Below are 20,741 nucleotides of genomic sequence, written 5' to 3' on the forward strand. Positions count from 1 at the left end.
ACAGCTATTATTGATATATATGCCTTTTTCTTCTGAGTAAAATTCTTGTGGAAATAGTCTAAATATAAACTTAAGGTATCATTGATGATAATTTTAAGAAGGGAACATGCAGGATTTCACAAATGATTTTCCACAAAATATCACATGATGATATCTTGAGTCACACAACTCAGAAACACAAAAATGCAATATTCCACTGCCTCTATTCTTTGTGGATTGAATAAAAGCATTTGATTTAGCAGAGCAAAATGAAGCCTTATAAGCTCTCTCCTTGGGATATGCTAGTATTATCCAAGTTTCCTTAGATGCCACCAGAAAGACTAACAATCCTTTCATTATCAGTATCAATCAAAACACAAAATGAGGAAAAATAATGCTCACCAAAGGTTATCATCATTATCATGATGGACATACTTTAGTCCAAGTGGAAAACAATATCCTTATATATGGTAAGCTTCCTGTTAATTGATAACACTGTATTTATTATAATCATGTTCCATAATAACGTAAGCCTCCTCAGAAAGATCCTTGATCATTTAAAAGTGAACAGCCACACAAAATACACAGGAAAAAATAAATGAAGAAAACAAACTACAGAAACTATAATAAGCTGTTGGATGGGCAGTCCAAACAATTACCTTTAATACAAATATGGTCAACTGGCAATGCAAAAGGGCAATGAGCTGAGTCTATTAATTTAACAGAAGAAGAGAAAAGAACCAGACTGAAATTTTACAGCGAAAGCTATCAATCAGTTTGTATTTAGAGCATTTTAGTTCATGTTTATGAATTACATAAATCAAAAATCTTGGTATCATCAGTGATATTCCCAGAACTTGTAAGGAACAAAGACATAAAAATATGAGAAATTTACCAACAAAGGGACTTGTATCTTGTTTTCTATGCCTTCTCCTTTTTATCATTTACTCCAATTTCATCTTTATTTTTTTAAAAAAAGTTGAAGCCATCCTCAATGACACAAAAAGGAAAAGCTCTGGGGAGCAGGTCATCTAAAAGCAGCACGAGATTGCTATTGTGCTATGGAATCTCACTCCAGTAAGTCCATGATAAACTCATTTCCTACAGGTACAAAAATATTTGAATTCTCATAATGATATAGATATAGAAAATATATATAGCAAAATATATATATATATATATATAGCAAATATATATAGCAAATCATAGATTTGCTGTCTTGTCTGAATTCAAATTTAGGTTCCTAAAAGAATAACTTCTCCCTGGCCTAATCTATTTTAAGCCCATCCCTCAAACACATACATCTCACAAACCCTCAAAATATGTCAAGATTCCTAAATTGAAAAATAAGTTTAATTTAAACTAATATTAGCTAATGTGTCTACTGAGATCCTAAACATTAGTGCTCATTCTGATCTATAACATCTACCCCTGATTATTCTATCATTATTAAGTTATGACTGTTTCACTGAAAAGAAGTCAAGGATCAGAGAAGCAACTTGTTCTTACTTTTTTTTTTTTGTAAGGCAATGGTGTTTAAGTGGCTTGCCCAAGGTCACACAGCTAGGTAATTATTAAGTGTTATGAGGCCGGATTTGAACTCAGGTACTCCTGACTCCAGGGCCAGTGCTCCGCATCCTAGCTGCTCCTCTTACTTTTTTTTAAACTTCAGTATCAAATTTGCCCCCTTTCTTCCAACTCTCCCCCACAAATTTAGAAGGCAAAGAAATGCAGTACTCATTATACATATGAAGTCATAAAAACATATTTCAATTCAATATTACTTATTCTCAACAACTATATGAAGAAGTATTAAAAATCCAGTTTTAAGAAAAGAAAGGGGGCGGCTAGGTGGCGCAGTGGATAAAGCACTGGCCCTGGAGCCAGGAGTACCTGGGTTCAAATCCGGTCTCAGACACTTAATAATTACCTAGCTGTGTGGCCTTGGGCAAGCCACTTATAACCCCATATGCCTTACAAAAAACCTGAAAAAAATAACTGAGTTGCTTGCTATGTGTCCTTATATGAATTTATATTTGTAAGTCAAAAATTTGGAGTCCTTAGCACTTTTCACTTCTCAGAAGTCTTGACAATAGCATTGAATGAGAGAAATTTAGAGTTCATAGGTAACTAGGGATTCTTTTTTCTTTTTTCAAACTAGGAAAGCCTGAGAAAGGTACACTAAAAGCAGAATTCAAAAGTGAGGGGAAAGGATACCACCACTGTTTACAAACATGTTCCTAAAGGAAATATAAAAGAAACTCAGGTCAAAGATCAGAAAGAAGAATGTGGCAGTGGAAAAAATTAAGAAAGAAAGATTTCAAAGATTTAGATGGGAGCCTCAGGAATTCTATCCTAAGTCCTTACTTAATAAAGTCATATAAAGGGGCACTTTCTCTAAATATAAAACAAGGCCACAACTGACCAACCTCACTTAAGTGTTAGAGAGATTAACAAGTTACTACTTCTTGTAAAGGTGCTTTGAAGATGAAACACTATAAATATAAGAAATTAAATCAAATTAGAGATAAAACTTGGCTGGGCAACCAGGGCATATGTTCAACCATTAACTTTAGCCTCAGGGTAACTCCTCTCTTGGCTTGTTTTTTCAAAAGATTTCTTCAAGATCATTCCTGTCTACTTGGCAATAACATACATTAAAAAATAAAAGTTGGTTGGACACATTTTGCCAGTAGATTAAGAACTGCTTCTTTCCTAAATAAACAGTGGTTAGTGTGTATTTTTAAAGCTTCTAAAGAAGATTTGATTTTTCCTTTTAAAAGCAACAAGGGAAGTTAATCATTTCCAAAATATAAACAAATACATTGAAGTCGTAGGGAATATAGTAACTCCAAATAAAAGGATCCTGTGAAAAAAGAAAAACTGCAACCCACAATTTCCATTCAGAATCACTCATATGGCAACCCCTACATTAAAGGGCATTTCATATGAGTTACACAAGAAGTTCATGGTAAATAGGGAGCTAGAATCAGGCTCAGGAAAATGGTTTCAAGATCTGCAGACTGAGTGACCCTGGTCAAATCACTTAACCTTTCAACTGCTATGGGCAACCTTTCAACTACCATGGGAAACCTTCTAAGATCCTTAGTTGTAGAGGTGCCACAGATCTTCACAAGAAGAGAATTCATCCCTGGGAATTCGCTACATTAATGAAAGCACAAGTCCAGTCCAAATATTACATAATAATGAATTACATAATAGTGACAGTTTCCAAGAACTAAATGGAGGAATTCAAGATTTTCCAGGATTTCCTATATACTTTTTTAAGCTGTATACAGATTTGTTGGTAGTCATATAGATAACTAATCTCTGAAAAAAAAGCATAAAGTCAATAAATATTTATTTTTGCACTGAAAATATAATTCATATCTTAGTACATGTAAGAGTATCAATAGAGGGAAGCAAGGTGGTATAGTGGATAGAGCACTGGCCCTGGAGTCAGTAGGATCTGAATTCAAATCCAGCCTCAGATACTTAATAATTACCTAACTGTGACCTTCAGCAAGTTACTTAACTCCATTGCCTTGCAAAAACTTAAAAAAAAAAAAAGAATATCATTAGAAACTATGGATCTAGGATTCGTTGTTACATCATCCTCACTTTGGTCAAATTTCTAATATGTATCCTAGATTCCTAAAAATTAAGGGCAAAAAAACATATTTCAAGTATCTAAGAGCTCTCTGAAGATACAAAGTTTAGAAAAAAGGAATTTACAACAAAGTTGGAGAATATGTCACATACACAAATAACTATAGTACAAAATATTATAGGCTAAGTATATAAGAATGGTGCCAACCAAATGCTTTTGGAGACCTTGGGAGGAAGTAGCATTTAAGTTGGAATTCAAAAAGGTGGGAAGGGCTTGCCTCCCTTTGAAGGGCAGACTGTTCTGAGGGAATCATTCCCCAAACTCTCTTACCCCCTTGCCTTTCTATACTATTTATCTTGTTTACTATTTATGCAGCTTGTCCTAAAACTAGCCTGCTCTGCGGGAGTTTGATTTCCCCAAACACTCCCAATTCTCTTCTTGTATTGAAGAAACTCACTATCTTGCTTTGTCTCCAAAGCATCTAATCTGTGAACTTTTGTAGTAACTTACTACAAACTTGTTGTAATAATTTGTAAACTTTTGTGCAATTTGAGAATTAAAAGTCTAAGCCTTTCTTACCTCTCTGAGTCATAGATTGGAGAGCCCTTCACAAAACAAACCCCACTGTTCAATCTTTAAGCTCACTTTCCCCAGAGTCCTTTTCCTCCTCTTTTCAAAAAGTCAACTGATCTAAACTATATCTGAATGGGAATCTTTTCTGCACCATCCCTGACAAGTATGTAATCTTGATTCTACATGAAGAGTTCTACTTGAAGATGGAGGAACCCTCTACCTTCAATTCTACCTTGAGGTAGCTCTTATTTTAAAGATTTCCTTATATTAATCAAAGCTCTGCCTTTCTGAAACTCCTACCAATTTCATTGTTCAAAAAAAAGGTAGATGCTAGTGGTTCTGAAAAAAGGACTCATTTCAAAATAAGGAGAGAATTGAATCAAATTTATAAGGTTACAAGTCATTCCCCAATTGACAGTCAAAGAACATGAACAGACAGCTTTCAAATAAAGAAATTAAAGCTATATATAAAATCTTATGAAAAAAATGCTCCAAATCATTATTGATTAGAAAATGCAAATTAAAAGAACCCTTAGGTGTCACCTCAAACCTATCAGATAGGCTAGGATGACAAGAAGGGAAAACAATCAATGCTGGAGAGGGTGGGGATGGACTGGGGAATTAATGTACTCTTCTTGAAGTTGTGAACTAATCCAACCATTCTGGAGAGCAATATGGAACTAAATGTCCAAAGAACAAAACTGATCACATCCTTTGACCTATCAATTCCAATACTAGACCTATAACCAGAAGAAATGATAAAAAATGGGACAAGTTCCACATATTCAAAGATATTTGTAGCAGCTCTTTTTGTAGTGGCAAAGTTTTGGAAATCAAGAGGATGCTCATCAACTGGGAAAAGGTTGAACAAGTTATGGTATAAGAATGTTACGGAAAGAATTACACAAACTGATGCAGAGTGAAGGGAAGAGAATCAAGGGAACATTGTACACATTAACAACAAGATTGTGAGTTGATAAGCTATGAAGCACGTACTTCCTCTCAGCAGTTCAGAGGCCTAGGACAACCTAGGACACCTGTTATGGACAACAACATCCATATCCAGATGGGAAAATAAAACAATCAAAGAATCTAAATGAATACTATGGTCATTTTAAAAAAAAATCTCTTTTATTTTTCCTTCCTATCCCATGGTTTTCTTTCTTTTCCCTTAATCCTAATTCCTCATACACAAAATGACCGATATATAGACATGTTAAATAAAAGTATAAGGGATAGCAAATAAGATAATGGATTTTTTTTTTAAATTTAAGGTAACAGTCTTTGGTCTTTGTTCAAACTCCTCAGTATTCTTAACTGTAACATTAGGATAAAAATGGCACTTACTTCCTAGGGGTGTTGAGAGGATCAAATGAGATATCATTAGAAGCTCTTAGCACAATGCCTGTCACCTAGAAAGCACTATATAAATGTTTGTTATCACCAGCATCATTATTATAAAATTTCAGTTTTATATTAATATCTACATAATACATTTATTATGTATTATGCAGAAACACATATCAAATAATCATGAGGTCAAGGAAACGGTTTTTTCCTTGAGTTTCAAGGTTTAAGGAAGAATTGAGTAGACTTGAGTATCTATATGGAGGGAAGTAAATGGGACAAATGACTACAGATGCATGAGAGGACAGGAAAGTCTTCAAGGAGATAAGAAAGGATGAGATCAAGGGTTTTCAGAAAAAAGTCAAGCTTAAGAAAAAGTATGGATCTAATGATTATCTTTATGCCCTAACCTTGTTTCACATCTTTAACTTCATTTTTGACACCTCAAATGAATTTGTCGTGGATATCTTTAACTTGCCATCATTCTCTTCCCCTAAAAACCTTCCCTGTCCAAACTTCCCTATGACTACTGATGGCTAGGTTCACAACCTAGTCATCATCCTTAACCCTTCACTATGTCCTACCTCAATGTCCAATTTGTTGTTAAAGTCTTTAGATTTCATTTAGGTAATGACTCTTGAATATGCTTCCTTCACTTCTCTGACATTTCCACCACTCTGGTGCACAGGTTCTTATCACTTCACATCTGGAATACTGCAATGGCTTGCCGGTGGGTCTACCTGCCACCATTCTCTCTCTATTTTTTTTATTATTTTTTTATTAAAGATATTATTTGAGTTTTACAATTTTCTCCCAATCTTGCTTCCCTCCCCCCACCCCCACCCCACAGATAGCACTCCCGTCAGTCTTTACTTTGTTTCCATGTTGTACCTTGCTCCAAATTGGGTATGATGAGAGAGAAATCATATCCTTCAAGAGAACAGAATTCTCAGAGGTAACCAGATCAGACAATAAGATATCTGTTTTTTTTTTCAAATTAAAGGGAATAGTCCTTGTACTTTGTTCAAACTCCACAGCTCTTTATCTGGATACAGATGGTACTCTCCTTTGCAGACAGCCCAAACTTGTTCCCGATTGTTCCCACTGATGGAATGAGCAAGTCCTTCAAGGTTGAACATCACTCCCATGTTGCTGTTAGGGTGTACAGTGTTTTTCTGGTTCTGCTCATCTCACTCAGTATCAGTTCATGCAAATCCCTCCAGGTTTCCCTGAAATCCCGTCCCTCCTGGTTTCTAATAGAACAATAGTGTTCCATGACATACATATACCACAGTTTGCTAAGCCATTCCCCAATTGAAGAACATTTACTGGATTTCCAATACTTTGCCACCACAAATAGGACTGCTGTAAATATTTTTGTACAAGTAATGTTTTTACCCTTTTTCCTCATCTCTTCAGGGTATAGACCCAGTAGTGGTATTGCTGGGTCAAAGGGTATGCACATTTTTGTTGCCCTTTGGGCATAATTCCAAATAGCTCTCCAGAAGGGTTGGATGAGTTCACAGCTCCACCAACAGTGTAATAGTGTCCCAGATTTCCCACATCCCTTCCAACAATGATCATTATCCTTCCTGGTCATACTGGCCAATCTGAGAGGCATGAGGTGGTACCTCAGAGAAGCCTTAATTTGCATTTCTCTAATAATTAATGATTTAGAGCATTTTTTCATATGGCTATGGATTGCTTTGATCTCCTCATCTGTAAATTGCCTTTGCATATCCTTTGACCATTTGTCAATTGGGGAATGGCTTTTTGTTTTAAAAATATGACTCAGTTCTCTGTATATTTTAGAAATGAGTCCTTTGTCAGAATCATTAATTGTAAAGATTGTTTCCCAATTTACTACTTTTCTTTTGATCTTGATTACATTGGTTTTATCTGTGCAAAAGCTTTTTAATTTAATGTAATCAAAATCATCTAATTGGTTTTTAGTGATGTTCTCCAACTCTTCCTTAGTCATAAACTGTTCCCCTTTCCATAGATCTGACAGGTAGACTAGTGCCTGATCTTCTAATTTGCTTATAGTATTGTTTTTTTATGTGTATGTCCTGTAACCATTTGGATCTTATCTTGGTAAAGGGTGTGAGGTATTGGTCTAATCTAAGTTTCTTCCATACTAACTTCCAATTATCCCAGCAGTTTTTATCAAAGAGGGAGTTTTTATCCCAGTGGCCGGACTCTTTGGGTTTATCAAACAGCAGATTACTATACTCCTCTCCTGCTTTTACACCTAGTCTATTCCACTGGTCCACCACTCTATTTCTTAGCCAATACCAAACAGTTTTGATGACTGATGCTTTATAATATAACTTTAGATTGGGTAGTGCTAAGCCCACCTTCGTTTGCATTTTTTTTTCATTAAGCTTCTGGCAATTCTTGACTTTTTATTTCTCCATATGAATTTACTTACAATTTTTTCTAACTCATTAAAGTAATTTTTTGGAATTTTGATTGGTAGGGCACTAAACAGATAGTTTAGTTTTGGTAGAATTGTCATTTTTATTATATTAGCTCTCCCTATCCATGAGCAGTTGATATTTGCCCAGTGATTTAAATCTGATTTAATTTGTGTGAGAAGTGTTTTATAATTGTTTTCAAAAAGATTCTGAGTCTGTCTTGGCAAATAGACTCCCAAATATTTTACACTGTCTGAGGTTACTTTGAATGGGATTTCTCTTTCTAGCTCTTCCTGCTGTTTCTTGCTAGACATATATAGAAAAGTTGAGGATTTATGGGGATTTATTTTATAACCTGCAACTTTGATAAAATTGCTAATTGTTTCCAGTAGTTTTTTGGATGATTTCTTGGGATTCTCTAGGTAGACCATCATGTCATCTGCGAAGAGTGAGAGTTTTGTCTCTTCCTTCCCAATTCTAATTCCTTCAATTTCTTTTTCTTCTCTAATTGCTGATGCTAACATTTCTAATACGATATTGAATAGTAGTAGTGATAATGGGTACCCTTGTTTGACCCCTGATCTTATTGGGAATGCCTCTAGCCTCTCCCCATTGAATATAATGCTTGTTTCTCTCTCTCTTTATTGCAGTTCATTCTCCACTGAGCCATTAAAGTGATTTTCTCAGAATTCAGGTCTGATCAAAGAAATCAAAGCCATATGAAAAATTGCTCTAAATCATTATTAGAGAAATGCAAATTAAAGCTTCTCTGATATTTACACACCTCTCAGATTGACCAATATGACCAGGAAGGATAATAGTTAATGTCTGAAGGGATGTGAGAAAACTGGGATACTAATGCTTTGTTGGTAGAGTTGTTAACTGATCCAACCTTTTTGGAGAGGAATTTGGAATTATGCCCAATGGGCAGTAAAATTGTGCATACCCTTTGATCCAGCAATACCACTACTGGATCTATACCCTGAAGAGATCATGAAAAAAAGGCAAAAAATCCCACCTGAAAAAAAATTCACTGTAACTTTCTTTGTAGTAGTAAAGAATTGGAAATTGAGGGGATATCCATCAATTGGGGAATGACTGAATAAACTGTGGTATATGTATGTGATGGCACACTATTGTTCTATAAGAAATCATGAGAGACAGGATTTCAGAAAAGGCTGGAAAGACTTGTATGGTGATGCTGAGTGAGATGAGCAGAAGCAGAAGAACATCATGCACGCTAACAACAATAAGGGATGATGATCAACCATGAAGTACTTGTTCATTCCAGTAGTGTAATAAACAAAGACAATTTTAAGGGACTTATGATGGAAAATACCATCTGTATCCAGAGAAGAAACTGAGGTGCTTAAATGAAGACCAAAGTTTATTATCTTCAATTTTTAAAAGATGCTACAAATTATGTAATTTTGTGATCTCTAATGTTTTCTTTCTTCCATATGAATCTGGTTCTTTCACACAACATGTTCAATTTTGAACTGTTTTAGCATGGTTACAAATGTAAAGCTTATACCAAAATAGCTTTCTGGAGAGGGCAGGGGGAAGAAAAGGTAGGAAGGGAGAAAAACTGTAGAACTCAAAGCCTTGCAAAAAGGTAAAAACTCCTATTTTACTTGGAAAAATAAATAAAAATATTTATTAAAAAAAGTTTTAAAAAAAGAATTCAGTTCTGATAATATCATCCTCACCTCTTCAGTCAATTCCATTTGCTCCGAATTGAATTCAGGATCTTTTCAAGCCCTCCATAACCTGGCTTTCTCCCTTTCCAGTCTTCTTAACTCCCTCCCATGAACTTCAGAATCCAATGACAATGGCCTTTCTGTTGTTCATCAAATAAGACATTCTATCTCCACCCCCCCCCAACTCAATGTAAACCCTTTCTCTCATTTCTGCCTCTTAGCTTCCTTGAAGTCTCTGAAAGAAGTCTTTTCCAGTTCTTATTCTGTCTCTTTCTTGTTTTTACATACTTATTTACATGTTATCTTCCAAATTAAATATTTCATATGTTCCTGATTTCTTTTAAATACCCCTCCTCTGTGTCTCTCTCCATCATTATTCTTATGATCAGTGCCTGCCCCTAAATAATTCCTGCTCTTGAATTTTTTCCAGACAATGTGCCATAATGAAAAAACTTATTTAGGAGTAAACTGCTTCTAAAATGAAAGTGTGAAGCCCTGGTCACTGAAAAATGCAATGGAACCTAAACCTAAACTGATTCCACAAAGGGATCTTATTTTTCTAAGACTTTGGCCTCTCATTTCTGTTTTGGTTTAGGATGATTCAGTCTTGAGATTCTATACAAATATTAGTTTTATCGTCAACAACAATGGGAGGAGGGTGTTACATTAATTCCTATTTTACAGATGAGAAAATTAAGCATAATAAAAAAGAGTATTATGTTTTTCCCTATAAGCATACTCAATTAGTATGTTTTTTATTCATGTATTTACTTTTGTATGAAATTGTTGCATTAAGCAGGCTGACAAAAAGGGAAAAGTGGTGTTAAAAATTGAATCCCTGAACCTGTCTACTACTCAAAGAACATCATTTGATAATTTCTTATAGGAAAACTAGGAGTAGGTTTGAACTATTAAGGCTCTTTCATAGTTGGAGCACACAATTGCTTGTATTGGGAGAAATCTAGGATTGGGTTTGAAAACTGGCAAATAGGAAATTTGAAAGAAAGATATCAAGTCCCCGGAGTTGACACTCATATTATAAAAATAAATAAAATTCCTAATGGAATTTCTGTCACAAATGTGTATTTTTTTAATCTATCTTATTTGAAAATGAGAAAAGAAAATCATTAACTTAAAGACTTTTTTAAAAAATCTGAAATACAAAGAAAATTTTACTGAGTTATGTTGTGTTCATTCTCCAGACTTCACAGAATCATAGCATTTTACAACTTGAATGGACTTTTAGAGATCATGTAATCTAGTCTTCTAGATAAGTAAACTGAGGCTTGGAGAGGGTTAGATCCTAGTCCAAAATGAAGACAGCCCAGAAACAATAAATTAAAAATCAATCACACTTGATACCACTGCCTTGGAATAAAATTAGTTATTAGACATAAAGAAATATATGGGGGCGGCTAGGTGGCCCAGTGGATAAAGCACTGGCCCTGGAGTCAGGAGTACCTGGGTTCAAATCCGGTCTCAAACACTTGATAATTACCTAGCTGTGTGGCCTCGGGCAAGCCACTTAACCCCATTTGCCTTGCAAAAAAAAAAAAAGAAATATATGAAAAATAATATAAGTTGATGATTACCTAATTTTATCATATATAAACAATTTGAAAAATCAAAGGAGCAAAATATTTTTGTGCTTATAAAATTCTGTTCCTTTTCCATGGGTTTATTTCTTTCTATTCATTAGTTCATACAATTCAGAATATAACAGGGTTTCTCCTGGATATTGGTTTTTTTAGGTTTTTGCAAGGCAAATGGGGTTAAGTGGCTTGCCCGAGGCCACACAGCTAGGTAATTATCAAGTGTCTGAGGTCGGATTTGAACCCAGGTACTCCTGACTCTAGGGCCAGTGTCCTATCCACTGCTACACCTAGCCACCCCTTTCTCCTTGATATTGGGAGAAATAAGCCAGATACCTAGAAAAATATTTCCAAATTCTTAACTGTTAAGTCAAAGTACCAAACACAGTTTTCCATTAAACTCTGTTCCTGGAAGAATTGACAGGGAAACTGTTTTACATATTTCTAATGTTAAAACCAAACATAAACATGAACTGCTATATTTTTTGAGGTTTTGGCAAGTTTTTGGATTTAATGAAATGTCAAGAGAAATAAATAATCTAAAATGCTTTCATTTCCTGGGATATCTTTTTAGCAAACTACCACAACAGCAGCATTACCTGAACTATTTGAGAGAAAAGAATCAAGGATGTTATCAACTTAGCATTATAAAAAGAAAGGTTCCCACTTCAGTCATTTCATTCCTATAAACTTTGGCTGAACTACACTAAATGTTATTTCACTAAGGATGCAACTGCCAAGTTACACACATGTGCATACAGACACAGAACCACAATATGGAAAATGTCAGCCATTACTCCCAAGAATGTCTTTACTAAAGTATGTGCTGAGTAAGACTTATCCACTAAGCTTGGATAAATGTAGAGTTAGTATTGGCCCTCTGAAATAAATAATCAAATGAAATATAAAACTGCCCAGACAGTAGTTAGTTCAGCAGCTTCTTATGTAAACCTTTATTTTCCAATCAAACCAAAAGGGAAATAAATCTCAGATAAGACTTCAAAGTTTAGAGAATTTAAAATCCAAAGTCTCTCCAATGTATTTAATTTCAAGTTAATACCTACCTTGAATGACACAGATAGATAAGTCAGGAGACTCACAATATATTAAAGAAGCTTTTTCTTCTCATTGAAAACCTACGTCTTTTGCTGTAGGCTGCAAAGTTTTTCATCAATCATTTTCATGAAATCCAGAACACTTGCTAAGGCAACAAAGAAGGAATAATACAAACCATAGTAAACTCAAATAAACACATTAGTTTTTGCAAGTCTGAGGTATTCCTAACCTTAAGAAGTATCAATAAAAGATACAAGATCCCCCATGATAGTTTTGCCATCCACTGAAATATCTGCAAAAGCTATTATGTAGCCAATATAATTTATAAAAGAGGCAAATGCAAATTGCAAAGGGTTTCCACAGCAATGTAAAAAAGTAAATGTCATATCAACTTTTAGGAAAAAATCTCAAGGATTATTTAATGAATATCAATTAACCAGATCTTTATATTCTTATGGGTATTTTAACATTAAAAACACCTCAATCCAAAGAAGAAAAAGGTACAATTAACTCAGATGTACTGATTTATAGCAAGATAAAAATGTTGCATGTGTGAGGTATAATGCCTACATTTTACAGAGCAGTGTGTTAGGAAATGTGAGTTATAAAGAAATAAAAGTGGTAGACTTTTTTTTTAGGGTTTTTTTTTTGCAAGGCAAATGGGGTTAAGTGGCTTGCCCGAGGCCACACAGCTAGGTAATTATTAAGTGTCTGAGACTGGATTTGAACCCAGATACTCCTGACTCCAAGGCTGGTGCTTTATCCACTACACCACCTAGCCGCCCCTGGTACTGACTTTTAAGGAACTTTCAAGTTGACTTTTGGGGCTAGACTTGAATATTTTGTTGCTGAAATATTTCCATGGTTCAATAATCTATTCAGTGTAGATATTCCCCTTTATGATGCAACTTTCATCTCATCTAACCTTTCTTATCTAAAATTAATTCTCCAACAGAAGATCCAATCAACATACTTAGAGACTTTTTCTCTAGGTCAAGAGGTCTTAACCTGGAGCCCACAAACTTGTTTTAAAAATTCTTTTGATAACTTCATTTCAATATAATAATTCCTTTGTAATTATTTATTTTATTTTAATAGATTTAAAAATATTCTGAAGTGTCCAAAGGCTTCATCAGACTGGCAAAAAAAATACATGCCATAAAAAAGTCTTTTTATATGTCAAAGACACTGTTCATCTGATTTCCATATCTCTTTTTTTTTTAGGTTTTTTTTGTAAGGCAAATGGGGTTAAGTGGCTTGCACGAGGCCACACAGCTAGGTAATTATTAAGTGTCTGAGACTGGATCTGAACCCAGGTACTACTGACTCCAGGGCCAGTGCTCTATCCACTGCGCCACCTAGCCACCCCTTTCCATATTTCTTATCACCCGACCAGCTCACCTCCAGCATATTCCTGATATTTCATTTCCTCTATATCCCTAAATGACTTTTGTAATTGTGGTTACATGTGTAAATTTTAGATTAAAATATAAAAATATACAACAAGAGAGAGATATGATTAAATGCATGAGCGATAAAGAAGAGAAATATCTGGACTCTGAAGAAGGAAGAGAAAATTATGGAATGGAGTTGAGTGGAAGGAGTAGGAGAAGGGACTTAAACAAAGCCTTTGATGATTAGGACTTTGATAGACAGAGAGAAGGAGTAGATCATTCTATGAAAAGGTGAGAAAAGTATCTGAAAAATGAAGGGGGTAAGGATATGAATTGGCTATTTAGGATATTCCATTTTAAGAAAAATGATGTGAAAATGGTAAATATATAAAGTTGTAATAGTAAGTTAGATTGTGGAGGGCCCTGAATGCCACTGTAAGGAAGTCGAACACTATATAGCAGGTTTTTGAACAAAGATGTGACATGATTAAAGTGATATTTTAGAAAGTATAAGCTGAATGCTGGTTTCAAAAACAGCTATGAGTGAAGAGACTAGAAGTAAAGAAACTAGTTAGTTATTAAATTAATTTCTAAGGACCAAAACATCCTTTTATTATCTTTTTTGCTTGGCACATTTTTATTAAATTCTACCAAAAATAATCTAAGTTCTGCCATTTATATCAACTTAATCATCTCCCCCTCTAATAAAAAAAAAGAAAACTTAAAAAATAAAAAATAACTCTGTAATTGAAACCTGGTTCTACAAAACTATTTTCTAGTTGAAAGTCTATAGCAATTGGTCAGGGATACAATATCATACCAAGAAACATATTTGGCAGTATTCAACATGATGATGCCAACAAATTAGCTATTATTTGAGCCTAGACATCACAGGATCAAAATGATGGGAATAAAAGCTAGAAAGTACCTTAACAAAATTTTAATTCAACCTTTCATTTCAAAAATAAGGAAACTGATGGCCAGAAGAATTGAGTGACTTGTTTAGGAACAAAGGTATTAAGTGGGAGACCCAGTCTACCTCTTAATCTAAGGCTCTCACCACAATACCATTAGCCAAACACTTGTACCCATAAATGAATAGCCAAATGGCCTAGTATACATTATCCTAATCTTTGAATCAAAGAAAACTGAGTATTGCCAGCTTTACCACTAATTTACTCTTATCTTAGGCAAGTTACAGCAGGACTGCATTAGTTTCATTAACTATAAAATAAAGAATGTACTCTTGCCAACAGATAATTAATATGTAAGTGTTATGAGAGCCTAAGAAAAGAAATGCCATGAAAATATAAATTATTATTGCAGTAAGAGTAAAAGATTCTTCACTACCACCTAAAAGAAAAACTTGGCTGTTACTTTGTCTGTGACTATATAATTATAAGTCATTTTCTGTTCTCAATACATTTCTCTTGTCTAGATTCTGGTCACCTCCTATATCATAACTCCTTTCCCACTAACTTTCTTGCCTGCAGCATCACACTTTCCCTCTCCTACTCAGTCCTGTATAATGTTACCAGGTCTTCTTTTAAACACACTACCATTGACTACCATTTTCCTACTTGAATCCATTTAATTAAGTTTTATCATCCTTCAAATGAGTTTCAAACTCCTTATGACTTCAAAGGCCTCACTCAAAATACTACATCTCAACTTGTCCAAAATACTACATCTCACCATCAGTCCCTTTTTTCTGCAATGCCTCCATGCTAGTTAGGTTTACATAAAGCAGTTATCTTCTCTGATTGATTTTCAGCTTTTTTCCCAGCTTCCCTTATGGATGAAATCGATAACCTTGCTCCATAAATCAAATCAAAGAATTCCTCTCCTTCAGGACACAGCCTAGCATCTACATATAGATGTAAACTTTTCAATACTAAATGAGAAACTTAAACCAAAACAGTGATTATTTCATATTTTCTGCTACACAAATTTACTCCTACCATACAAAAACTAAACTAATTTGGAAGAATGGGCTCACTGTGGGCTCATGCTAAACTACTACATAAAAAAGATTTTTATTTCTCTGATATATTATACAGAATTGTATAAAGTTTATCATAACAAGAGCCTTCTACCTCATCTTTTAAAGGACAAATCGAGAGTTCCATATAAATTTTTAAAGAATGCCTTACTTTCTGGGGTTGAACTAGGCTACTTAATTTAATTGTTTTTTTATTTTCATGATTATATTTGCCCATTTGTGATGACATGCTAGGATTCTCTTACTTAACTAGATACAAAAGCACAACAGGGCCCCCCCCTAGAGAACTTCTGGCCTTTCAATTATAATTGTGGTTTTAAAAATGATAAACCCAAACAAAAAAAGGTTAAAATATACAATTTCACCTAAAAAATGGACATTGAAACTGGAATTCGTTTTTCAACACTTAGGTTATTTATTTTAGTTTGCCAGATACTGACATAGACTGAAAAAATATCAATTGGCCAGAATATTCAACTTCTCTATATATATTCTTTTCAATAAAATATATCCTCTAATAACTTTTTAACAAGTTGTCCTGTAATAATTTTAATATCCTACTCATAAAGGAAATAAAATTTTGATTACTTGGAATTCTGCAATCACAAAGATAAGCAATATATGAATGTATTCAATGAACAATGACAAAGGCAATAAATACTACAGGGTCATTTCTTTTTTCTTTTTTCTCAAAAGTATTAACTTTTTTAATTTTCTATTTAATATTTCTAAAAAAAAACATTTTTTTCAACTCATACCAGAGCAGCAGACATAATATGCACAGGAATTCTCTTTTTTAGGAAATAAAACCAAAACACTAATCTACTATTCTGTTAAAAGATGAATAATCAGGGATGGCTAGGTGGCACAGTGGATAGAGCACCAGCCCTGGATAATGTTGTCTTGGAATCAGGAAGGTGGGAACTCAAATCCAGACTAAGACACTTGACATTTACTAGCTATGTGACCCTGGGCAAGTCACTTAACCCTGATTGCCTCCAGTCATCCTGATTCATATCTGGTCACTGACTCCAGATGACTCTGGAGGAGAAAGTGAGGCTATGACAAAGCACAGCCCCCCCCGCCCAAACTACTTCATGTGCTTGTCATGGCATCAACTCCCTGATGTCATGGTCTTTGAGAATGAAGGACAGAGAGGGCAGCTAGGTGGCACAGTGGATAGAGCACTGGTCCTGGAGTCAGGAAGACTTGAGTTCAGATGTGGCCTCAGGCACTTAATAATCACCTAGCTGTGTGACCTTGGACAAGTCACTCTTAACCCCACTGCCTTAAATAAATTAAAAAAAGAGAGAGAATGAAGGACAAACATCAGTCATAGAAAGTGACAACCTATTTCTCTTTTTATTGTAATAGTAAAACTATAAGTAGTAGAGAAAGTAGGTTAAAAAAAGGATGCCTAAGGTGGCTAGGTGGCTCAGTGGATAAAGCACTGGCCTTGGAGTCAGGAGTACCTGGGTTCAAATCCAGCCTCAGACACTTAATAATTACCTAGCTGTGTGACATTGGGCAAACTACTTAACCCCATTGCCATGCAAAAACTTTTAAAAAAAAGATGAATAATCAAATCTCAGGAGTTGGAAAATTCCAGGTTTAGGAGAAAGTCAATGAAAAATCATGGAAACATTGAGTGTGAGGATCAAAAAAGTGGCCAGTTTAGCTAGATCACAGATTTTTTGTAAGTTAATAGATTATAAGAACACCTGAAAAGGTAGTAAGAGAACAGGCTGCGAAAAGATTTAAATATTCACCAAAGAAATTCATTATTTGATCTTGGCAGTCATAAATAATCACTAGAGTTTACCAAATAAGAGTTGAAAAGAATTTTGCTTTCAGAGTACAGCTTTGTCAGGTGAATGAAGGATAAATTTTGAGATAGGGGACTAATTAAAAAGTTCAAGCAAGCTATGATTGAGAGCCTGAAGTAGGGTGATAAGTGGGTAGTTGAAAACAGAAAAGAAGAGGACAAGGATGAGAAGGATATTGTGAAGGTAGAAATTAGACAATTTTTGACAACATTAGATTAAGAGGCAACTAAGCTTGAGGAGTCAAGAGGGATGCTGAATCAAAGGTAGTAGGGCAAATTCTAGTGCACTCAACACTAAAATGGAATGTCAAAAAGGAAAAGGGCATGGGAAAAAGATAATGAGTTGTGTTTTGGACATGTTGATTTTTAAATTCCTATGAGACATCCAGTTCAAGATACTCAAGAGATGGATGGTGATGTAGGCCTAGAGCTCATAAGACAAATGAGGGTTGGAAAAAGAGAAGAAGAAATAATCTTCATAGAGACAACTGAGCCAATAATAGGAGATGACTGGTCAAGATAGAGTTTTGAGGGTCACACACTATGAGTGAGTATGATACAGTTGAAGATCTAGCAAAAGACACTTAGGAAGAATATTCAGATAAGGTAGAAAAAAGACCCAGACAAAGCAATAGAAAAAAAGGAAAATTAAAAATACAGAGAAAACAATGATTCAGGAGGTAGTAGGGTATCAAACTCTGCAGAGAAGTCAAGAAGAATAGGGATTAAGAAAAGATCCTTAGATACAGCAATTAAGAGACAACTGGTAACTAAGAAGAAAACAATTTCAGATGAATGATAAGGTCAGGAGTCATATTACAAGGGGGTATTGAAGATAAAGAGAAAAGAGGAAGCAGAATCACTTAGCAAATTTTTTTCCCCCAAGTTTAGCTGAAAAGGGAGGAATATAGGACAATAGATAGAGGATAACAAGGGAGGGAATTTAAGTGTGGAGGAGATGTGGGTGTATTTATAGGCAAGACAGAAGGAGTCAATGGATACAGAGGGAATGAAATTTAAAGATGTGGATACAGTCTGGTTGAGAAAATAAGAAGCATGGGACATCAAGGCTGCATATAGAGGGGTGGACATGGCAAGGGAAAGGGCTAACTCAAAACTAAAAGTTAGAATTAAGAGACAGATAGTGAAGTAAGATGCCTGAAGGGTGGAAGATAAAGAAAAAGAGAGAGAAGGAAGTTCTTTAGTAAACAGCAGTCTCAATTTTTTGACTGAAGTGTGAAGTCCTCAGCTGAAAGGAGCCTGGGACTGTGGGAAACTTGAGAAGAAATGAAAATCTTTAGAATAGTCATTACAGAAAGAGGGATAGAGAATCAATTATGGAGAAGCAATTGTATTGCCTTGCTTCAGTGAGAGTCCAATTGAGATGAGATACTATTAGCTTGTAGTGTGTCTAGTCAACATAGTTCTAGGACTTCCTTGAGTTCTACTCAGCAACACATGAAAAGGAGGCAGAGAGTGGGAGTGATGCAGATTTGTGGTATGGAAAGATGAGAATGGTAACAGGACAAAAGGGTGCAGTATTCAAGAATATAGTGTATAGATGAATGAATTCACCAAAGAGTTGAGAATGAAAAAGGGAGGAAAGGGTAGCCAGTGCAGAAGTGACGGTCTGGGGAAAAAATGAAAGTTATAGAAACTGAAAGTCCTAGTAAGGATGAAAAAATAGGTTGGAGTTATGAGACATAGGAAAACATGGAATGATTAAGGATTATGTTAAGATAAAGAAATTTCAAGTTTGAAAACATAGAAGGGGACCATCTGTCAATGACGGTGACAGAAAAAATATGAATATCACTCAGTCAAAAAGTGCACTTTTGTGCCAGGCTGAGAACACATACATACATACACACATGTTGCCTTCAAAGAGTTTGTATTCTAAAGGTGGAAGATAACACCTAAAAGAAAACTGAAAAAAGGTTTGGGAGAGAGATATGTAAAGGAAAGCCAGAGTGTAGCAAATGAGGAATAAGCCATGACTGGTTTGGATGACCTCCTCAAACAGAGATTCTTGAACAAGTCATTCCAATCAAAAGAACAAGCAGAGGGTACTTCTATAGTGTGAATTATAAGGATGGAGGGGAAACTTCAGGATGAAGAGCTGTGGAGTAGGAGGTGAAATGGAAGAGCACTTCATAGTGACTGAGTACCCTGAGTAACTGGAAGATGGAGTATTTGATAGGACATTGACATATATATAATATATATAATATATATATTATATATATATATATATATGTATGTTGTAGTCCCCTAGTATGAGAAAAGGAATTTGGATGGTGATTAAGACTCTAAATCAAAGAATGTAATGATTGGGGAATGCCCTTGAGGTAGGTGAATTAACAGGAATCAAGACCTGGATTGGGTGATGAATACGTGTAGCATGAAACTGACTGGATAAACCAGAAAGGAGAACATGACAATCAATGGTGGTTGAGGAAGAGTCAGTATATGGCAGTGGGAACTACATTGCATTCTGTTGGGGGGGGGGGGGTTGGAAAGACTACTGGGGTTAAGTGATTTGCTCAGAGTCACTAGGAAGTATCTGAGGCTGTATTTGAACTCAGGTGCTGCTGTCTCCAGGGCCAAGCTGTCCCAGTAAGGTGTATTCTGGGTCATCCCTAAAGAACGGGAAGTAGTGTCATTAAGAAGGGACCCAAGTTTCATTTATCTCCAGAAGATACGAGTAAAAATGGAAGAGGATTAAATCAAAGTTTATTAATTAAGTGGCTGTTGTTCCAAAGGGCAAAGTAGAAGATCTAGGCTGATTTGGAGTGAGACATTAGGAAAGTGATGAGTAGAAGGTGCAAGGAGGGAGTTAAGTTAGATGGAAATGGGAACTGACAGTAAAATTTTAAATGAGCTCAGAATACTAAATTATATTTTAGTTTATAGTTACAAGCTTTATAACCAATATAAATTATAGCTAAATTCCAACTATTTCAATAATTTATGGCAAAAGTTTCCCTATAGCCTTAGCAGTGAGGTGAGGTCTCTGAGCTTAAAAGTTATAGTTAATTCTGCAGAATCTCATTATTTAATCTGTATATACTACAGTTATTTTTTATGTTAAAAAGCAGTCAGCAAACTACATTTTTTCATTCTTCTCCCTTTGCAAAATGGTAAAAATCAACTTTTAGCATATGGAAGCATTTCTATACTACAAGTTCTTCTGGGGGGGGGGGAAACATGATTTGTTGTCAAAATGAAATATGCATTTCCAATTGA

The 20,741-nt window shown here is 35.0% G+C and overlaps 1 protein-coding gene and 1 long non-coding RNA gene across 2 annotated transcripts in view; both read right to left on the reverse strand.

Moving 5' to 3' along the window:
- The window catches only part of LOC141522548 (uncharacterized), a 90,413-nt gene extending 79,320 nt beyond the window's left edge, over nucleotides 1-11,093 (reverse strand). Inside the window, exon 1 of the long non-coding RNA XR_012478232.1 lies at nucleotides 9,636-11,093. This is a non-coding gene — a long non-coding RNA (uncharacterized LOC141522548). The remainder of the gene's footprint in view (nucleotides 1-9,635) is intronic.
- RAD51B (RAD51 paralog B) overlaps nucleotides 1-20,741 on the reverse strand; it is an 832,520-nt gene that overhangs the window by 672,966 nt on the left and 138,813 nt on the right. The gene's annotated exons all lie outside the window — the stretch shown is intronic.

This window comes from Macrotis lagotis, chromosome 4, assembly GCF_037893015.1.
Source record: "Macrotis lagotis isolate mMagLag1 chromosome 4, bilby.v1.9.chrom.fasta, whole genome shotgun sequence".
Classification (NCBI taxonomy): Eukaryota; Metazoa; Chordata; class Mammalia; order Peramelemorphia; family Peramelidae; genus Macrotis; species Macrotis lagotis.